Here is an 8,695-nt window from a genome sequence, read left to right as displayed (position 1 = left end):
AAATGGGGTAATTTAGAATGATAAAAGTGAAAGGGAAAGGGATGAAATGAGGTGTGTTAATGAAAGAAAAAAAAAACTAGAGGCTCAAAAGGGCTAACTAATGGAAAAGAGTAGGGTAGGCTATTTAAGAATTCAAAATTGGCTATACCTAAATCCCAAATTATTTTGAAAGCATACAATCATCTATGTGGTCTTGAAATGCATCAAAGAGCAAATTCTAGAATGAACAAGTTATGTTTGATTAAACACACAACAAGAAATATGGAGCAATAAGTGATGAATTGCTCAAAAGGCTCAAAAGCTCACATATGTTAAATAGAGTTAAATGTTGCACTTTTTCATCCAATTCCAATGTCAAAATTAGCAAAAATGCCCAAATTTTTGAAGAAAATCTAGTTTGATACTTGCCTTCATCATTCATCAAAACTTAAACTTGAAGAATGCATATCACGTTAAAAATCAATGCAAAACAGTTGTATAAAAGAGCAATGGAGTTCCAAATCTTGTTTTGACTTTTTTTTTCTTTTTTTTTTTGGAAACATTTAGGCAACTGATGCAGATGTTGGTTACAATCACTGATTTCCCTCCCCACACTTAAAATCTACATTGTCCCAATGTATGCACAAGCAAATGGCTCAAAAAGATAAAGATAGAGATATAGAAAACGTCCCTTAACTGAGCTGATGCCGATAACAGATCAAAGAGTTGGTGGAGGAGGTGGAGTGAAACCCAAAAAATTACAAAGCTCTTCCACAATGTGAGTTAGTTTCCTAACTTCAAGAAGGGACTAAACCCATCCTTTTTGCCTTTTGGATCTGCTCGTAGGAGGAATTTTAGAATCTTTTGCTTTGGTTTTCTGCTTGAGACTGGAAGAAAGGACTGCTCCGATCACGTCCTCTGATGGGTCCTCCAACATTGCTGATTTTTTTGGTGAAGGGACGAGTGGAACATCGACTTTCGTTGTTCTAGCGGCGCGCTTCCTTCCCATGACTTTAAGAAAGGAACAGATGGGAAGAAGAGAGAAAAAAATGACAGTTAAACCTTTAGACTCCAGTAATCAGATGAAATCAAAGGAGAAAAGAAATGATTCACGGCGGCGCTGCAAAAGAAAATGAGAAAGAAGAAGTTAGGTTTTGGGCTATGCACTTATCAAGTGGGTTTTCTCATTTTTTTAATTAAAAAAATATTAATAAATAAAATACAATACAACTAATATTTATACTAAAAAGAAAAGAAAAGAAAGAAAAAAAATAAAACTAACTTAACTAATGTAAATCACGTTTTTTTTTTCAACAATTTTTTTTATACTAATGATATAAATAAATAAAATAAAGAAAACTAATAATTTAAATAAAACAAAATGAAAAAAAATGTTAGTGAAAGAAAAAAAAAAGAACAGAGACTAAATTTGTTTAAGTCGTGGGCATGTCAATCGTCAACGTACAAATACAATAAAAGCTGTAACCAGTTTTTCATAAGCCGTGGGCACGGTTTAAACAAAATTGGTTCCTGCTTCTATTTTGACAAAGGTTATAATTTGACACGTGGTCACGGCTTAAATGAAATTAGCTCCTGAAATTTAAACTAAAAATTAACACTATTAAAAAAAGGTTATTTAATGGGTTGCCTCCCAATAGCGCAATTATTTAACGTCGCTATGCTCGACGAACTCCCTTTTCTAATCGTTCTCATAGTGTAGAATTCCCACACTCATCTCCGGCTCTCGTTCCTCTTTGAAGCCTTCATGGAACACCTTCAAGTGATGCTCATTTACTTTGAAAACTTTATCCATCTCGACGCTTTTAATCTCAACTTTAATGTCAGGTAAATTCCAACCAATTGCCATTTTGTGCCCTTGAAGAACTTTGATCAAACTTTCTTCTTGCTCTGTAGTTAAGCCTTTCGCAATTATCACCGGAAGTGTCTCATCTTCTCCCAAATAGACATACTTCACATGATCCGGCAAAATATTCAATTCGACTGTTAGAGCCTGCAAAATAGAAGGTAGAATTTTCTTGTAAGTATTGGTCATTTCAATTTCAGATTTTTCTACACCTTTTTGCATCTCATTCGATGAATCATCACTTGCTTGTTCACCTTCTTCCAACTCACATAGACTCTCTTTTTCTTGAAAATTTTCCTGCACAAGTGAGTTAATGACATCAACATGATAAACAACATCTGAATTTTTGGGGTACTTCGTGGCATCAAAAATATTAAATTTTACAATCTCTCCATCAAATTCTACGGAAAGAGTACCCTCATGAACATCAATCTTTGTTCTTGTTGTTTTCATAAATGGCCTTCCAAGTAGCAAAGGTGCTGAATTTCCAGATGCATCATTATCCATTTTCAAAATATAGAAATCCACCGGAAAAATCAATTCATTCACCTGCACCAAAACATCTTCCACAACTCCTTCCGGATAAGAGTTAGAACGATCAGCTAATTGAATCACTACCCTAGTTTCTTTCAAAGGTCCCAAATTAAGAGCATTATAAATAGAATAAGGCATTACATTTATTGATGCTCCTAAATCTAGCATGGCATGTTCAATTCGTTTATTTCCAATCACACAAGGCATTGTAAACATGCCTGAGTCCTTACATTTAGTGGGTAGACTCTTTTTAATCATAGCTGAAACATTTTTGCCCACCATTACTCTTTCATCAATTTTCAATTTTCTCTTATTTGTGCAAAATTCCTTCAAAAGTTTAGCATACATTGGAATTTTCTTTATTGCATCAAGTAGTGGAATGTTTACCTCTACCTTTCGAAAGGTTTCCAATACCTCTTTCTCATATTTGTCCTTTGATTTTGCCAATCCTGAAGGAAACGGAGCCAATTTAGATGGAATTAATGGAATAGGATTAGAGTTTACCTTAGGATCATTCTGAGGTACAGAGAGTGGTTCTTTTTGTTTCTCTTCTCTTGTTGGAGGTGGACTTGATTGAACTTCCTCCCCACTTATTAATGTGATTGCACAAGCATTTTCCTTTGGGTTCACCGTAGTTTGGGAAGGTAATTTTCCAGAATTTTGTGCCTCCAATTTGTGAACTGATGTAGCTAATTGAGCCACTTGGCTTCCCAAATTCTGAATTTCTGCCTCCATTTTCTGTTGAAATTTAAAAGTACTTTCAGCAAGGCTTTTAACAATGTCTTCCAAAGGCATACCTGAGTTAGAGGTTGAAGGTTTATATGGTTCGTGCACTTGAGGTTGTCTACTATATGACTAATTTTGAAACCTTGGCTGTCCTCCTTGATTTCCATAATTAAAATTTGGATGATCCCTCCATCCTGAATTGTAAGTGTTAGAATAAGGATCATAATTGCGTTGTGGTTGTCCTGGAAATCCTCCAATAGCATTTGCATGTTGGAAATCTTCTTGTAATGATGGGCACTCATCAGTATGATGTCCCACACTTGAACATACTCCACATACCTTTTCAGGTTGCACTTTGTCTGCTGCAATTTGACGCACCAAAGAAACTAATTCAGCAAATTTATTTTCAATGTTAGAATTATTTACCTCATTAACTTGCTTGGTGGTGCTGTTTGATCTTGTTCCAAATTGTTGGGAGTTTTCAGCCATAGTGGAGATTAATTGTCTTGCCTCATCGGGTGTCTTATTCACCAACGCTCCTCCACTAGCTGCATCAATCATGCTTCTATCAATTGGAGCCAATCCTTCATAAAAATATTGGATAAGGAGTTGTTCGGGTATTTGATGGTGTTGGCAACTAGTGCACAGTTGCTTGAACCTTTCCCAATATTCATATAAGGTTTCTCCACAAGATTGTCTAATTCCACATATCTCCTTTCTAATATTTGATGCACGTGAAGATGGAAAGAATTTCTCAAGAAATAACCTTTGCATTTCTGTCCATGTTGTGATAGATCCCGATGGAAGATAGTACAACCAATCCTTACCTTTATCTTTTAAAGAAAAAGGAAAGGCTCGTAGTTTAACTTGCTCTTCGGTTACTCGTTCGGGTTTCAAACTGAAACAAACGACATGAAACTCCTTCAAATGTTTATGAGGATCTTCACCTGTAAGACCATGAAAAGAAGGGAGTAAGTAAATTAATCCAGATTTAAGTTCAAAAGGTACCTCTGGATTTGGGAACTCAATGCAAAATGATTGGCGATTTAAATTGGGTGCTGCAAAATCCCTTAATGTTCTATTTCCAGCCATCGTCTCTTCCTCAATTTGAAAAATAAAATTTTCTCTGATTTCTTCAAAATTTTCTAAAGACGATGAACAAACACTCCTTTGTTTTGTTTCTTTTCTTAACCTCCGTATTTCTTTTTCTATTTCAGAAATAAATATTCGTTCACTTCCACGGGAGGTGCGGGTCATAAAAGGTATCAAAAACAAAGGAAAATGAATCAAGAAACTAAATTGTTCCCCGGCAACGGCGCCAAATTTTGACGGGTCTGTCGAAGCCCGCCAAGATAGATTTATAATTTTACTGATTTCTCTATTGGACTACAATTTGATTTGTAGTAATAGTAAGACCAGGTCGAATCCCAAGAGAACAATTAACCTCTTAATTCAAATTAGCAAATAAAATAAAAAGGGGGGTTTTGATTTTGATGGATGATTAAATCAAATTAAACAAGTAAAGTAAATGGGAATTCAATAATGAGAAAGCCTGATTCAAGAGATTGGGTTCATTGGGTGTTCGTTGATCCTTGGTTTAAATGATAAACAAATTAGAATTCAAATCTTTGATTAAAGAGTATAAGGATTACCTAATTCACTCTTTCACTTTCTCTTAATTTATTAATTTAAATGAAGCATCTAAATCAACCTAGTTATCAAGAAAAGGGAATGAAGCATATCCAATTTCTCAATAACCGCATTAGGATCAAGAAAGTTTATCAAATAAATTCCTATTGAGAGGAACGTCGACAAACAATAGCAATTGGCTGAATTTTCTTCCCAATCAATCTCAAGCAAAAACTCAATTACTCAAGATCGATTTTTGCTACTTGTTGTAATTCATTCAAGACAATTACGGATCAAGAATAAATACTTAGCAATAGAAGATCGAATACGATTCAATAATCATAAAAAGAATTGAAGAAGAAAATCAGAACTTGAATTAATACTTCTCAATACCAAGTGCTGACATCACTTTCTTAAGATTTGGGCTCAACTGACTTGAGCATATTCAAGAGCTCTTCTATAGAGGTCTTTGAGTTTATTCATGATGAGCTTATGAATAAATCTGCAGAACTAAGTCGACACTTAATTCAAATCTAATACTAGAAAGCTTCGGTGATGTAGTAAATCGTCTTGACACAAAGTGCCATAGCTGCAAATGTGATACATCCTGTACGTTCGTCATCTAATTGGTGCTTCTAGTAAACATCAATCTTTTGACAGGAGCATCATCTACTAGGGCATTGGGCATCGGCATGCCCAATCTTTTCGAACTTCAAAACAATTTTGACGATGGGTATCAATGTATCTACATACCCAATCATTTCGAAACCTCAAAACAATTTTGAGTTTGCCAAAATAGTTGGTGAATTTTGAACTATTCAATTTGTTATCGGTTAAAATATTACGTAGATCCATTTTAGATATGATGATTCAGAGTATTTACTTGAGAGTGAGATAGAGTGACGGATGTTATTCATTTGCTTTAATATATTTCAATTTAAATACGTTGGTCTTTTATGTTTTTAAATTGCTCCCACTATTTTACCAAATTAATAACCCTCTATATTAATTCGAAGGATATTCACAAATCCCTTAATGAGCTAGAATTCTAACTCCTGAAATTTCACCTTGAGTTTGCTCAACAAGCTAGTTTCATTCATTAGGTAGATTCATGTAATCAATCACATCAAGCATGTGACTTCTAGGTTGTTGGGTTACTAACCACATTAGTAACTGATATGTGTCGCCTATCAATCCCAACCATATTGCCCATTAGGTTAGAACAACATGAGTTTGCTCATCCAATTATTCTAGCCTAATTTAAGCATTACCCCATATTCGTGAAAAACAATTTTTCGATAATTCAGGTGTTACCATAAGACCCCGAGCTTGAGTTTGCTCAACAACCCAATGGCCCCCAGTACTGCCGGCTGAACTAGAATATTAGGGAGGGGCAACCGATTTTAATAACTTGCTTATTTACTTAACTTTTGATTGGTGAGGGGTTTTATTTAAAGTCTCATAATCTAACATAGTCTTGATTTGCTTTAGCATTCATCAGACACATACAATTTACATTGGTAGTTATGGACATATTATCTAAATTATTCCGTTGAGCCAGAAACGGAATAAAAGGTCAAACCTAGGGAAATACTAACTATTACATATTTCTCTTTAGGTCCTCTGTCTTCTCCATGGCGCCTTGAAATTACAACAATATTAATTTCTATACTACTAAAGAATACTTCAACTAATTTGAAAGGACTTAGATGAGAAGAGAAATTACAATAGATAGTAGATAAGGCAGGACACACAGGTCCTATTTTCCAAAAATACCAAAAGACTAAATAACTATTATAGAGGGTCCAAATATGTCCATAACTCCAAACATGCAAAGACTCAATTAAATAAATTTAATTGGTTGATTACATAAACCCTTTATGTAATATTTAAGTTAATCAAATTAATCCTTTAGATTAATTACATTTTCAATTCAGTCCTTTAATTAACTTTACTATCTAATTAACCTTTAATTAATTTTGTATCATCTATATTTTATCTTAATTAAAGTATATCAAATATAAACTTAATTAGACAATTCAAAATACAACTATACAAAATATTAATTATTTGTGTTCAATTATTTTACCAAGATTATTTAACGTGTTTAATTCAACCGTATCACATACAAATAATTAAACTTTGTAAAATCAATTCCAGAACACAAAACTTTTAAGACGAGAGATTATACATCATTGTGTTTAATCATTTTACCAAAACCGTTTAAAGTGATTAACTAATATATCAAGTATATTTATTAAGCACAAAACGGTTTGCAAAATCAAATTAAAACACATATCATTACCACATCCTTTTATTAATTATAACAATTAATAAATTTACATGGGGTGATTCGTTGTTTCTAAATTTTAATTTTGTATCAATGAAATAGTTTATTTAATTAACCGTCTCAAAACATCTTAATTAGACAACTGAATTCAATCTATACAATTTTAAAATAGACAACGATTAAATCATGTGGATTAATTAATTCTATATATAAATTTTAGTTTTCTGAAAAACCAAAATATTTAAAAAAAAATTCAGAAAAACAAAATTAACGTGACGGGGACGGGGACGGGGACGAAAACGGGTTTGTCCCCTGTCGCGGATCACATCCGCGACGCTGGGCAATGTTGCTGCCAAAGGGCAGCAACATTCGCCCAGCACCTTCAACTTTGTGAAGGGCTGCGCAAGCTACTGTTTTGCGCAGCTCTTCACAAAGTTCATTTAATTTTTTTTTTAATTAATTTAAATTTAAAAAACAATGTCTTTAAATTAAAACTTCTAAATTAAAATAAACTTTAACCTTTTAATTCGTATATACATATATTTATAAAACTTAGTTCATATTTATAATATATATACCTTTTCAAACATATATCAATAATTAATCGATTCTAACCGTTTCGTTTAAATCGTTTAACAAAATCAAATTTTCAAAGATTAATCTAATTAATTCTTTTAACGATTCAAACGGTTAAAACCTTTAATCCACAAAACACGTATATCACATATACAAACCTTGTTTTAATCAACCGTTTTAATTATACAAACCCTTTGTTAATTAACCGAATCATAAAATATCTTAATTTCATCTTAACCATTTATCTTTAGATTAATTAACTAAATCAAATTTATTAATTAACCTAACAATAAATCTATTCAATCTGATTGAAAAACCCTTTTATTTACATATATGAAATAACAGATTAACATAGACTCTGATACCAATGAAGGAAAATAGACAAGCCTAGATGCAGTGGATTAATAAAATTTTATCTATTTTATCTATTTCCCCTTTTCCAAGATCTGTTAATTGTTATTTCATATAAAGAGGAATATAGTGAAATACCTTTTCTGAAGAACTATCTACAGTTGCAAACGAAGTGCCCACAACTCTTAATCCGTGTATCACGAACAACAAAAGAAACAACGTAGAAAAGAATAACTAATCAGTAATCAACCTTAATAATAGCAATCACAATGATTGCCTCTAACAGAAATCGATACGAGATGAAAGAGAGAGTAAGAAATAATGTAAATTAGCCAAGACGAAGATGGAACGGTTCCTCCTCCTTTCTTATTGTGTTGGGCGAAATATGTAGGCTAGGGAGTCTATTTATAGACTTCTCAAAACTCTAATCCTAGTTGTGTTAGGTAATTAATTAATTAGAATCTTATTCGGAATAGGATTACTAATTAGATAATTAAATAAACACTTTATTATTATCTAAATAATAACTAATTATATCTAGATAATTATTATTAATCAAATTAATAATTTAATTATTGTTAGGGATAATTAATTAGAGTTTCAATCACATAAAAACTTCTAATTAATATTATCACATAATCCTTTAATTTAATTTATAACTATAATCTAATTATAATTATTAATCAAATTAATTCATCCCTAATTTTAATTACAAATTTCGGCCCATACATTAGTGTCTCACTAAT

General features: G+C 32.4%; 1 non-coding gene across 1 annotated transcript; it reads left to right on the top strand.

Annotated features, from left to right (window-relative positions):
• The first annotated feature begins 3,722 nt into the window (after positions 1–3,722).
• On the top strand, positions 3,723–3,829 carry LOC136228331 (small nucleolar RNA R71). The gene has a single exon (XR_010688657.1). It is a non-coding gene; the product is annotated as a small nucleolar RNA R71 (small nucleolar RNA).
• The last annotated feature ends 4,866 nt before the right edge of the window (positions 3,830–8,695 follow it).

This window comes from Euphorbia lathyris, chromosome 4, assembly GCF_963576675.1.
Source record: "Euphorbia lathyris chromosome 4, ddEupLath1.1, whole genome shotgun sequence".
Taxonomy (NCBI): Eukaryota; Viridiplantae; Streptophyta; class Magnoliopsida; order Malpighiales; family Euphorbiaceae; genus Euphorbia; species Euphorbia lathyris.
The sequence above is the reverse complement of the archived record's forward strand: the minus strand, read 5'-3'. Positions and strand labels throughout refer to the sequence as shown.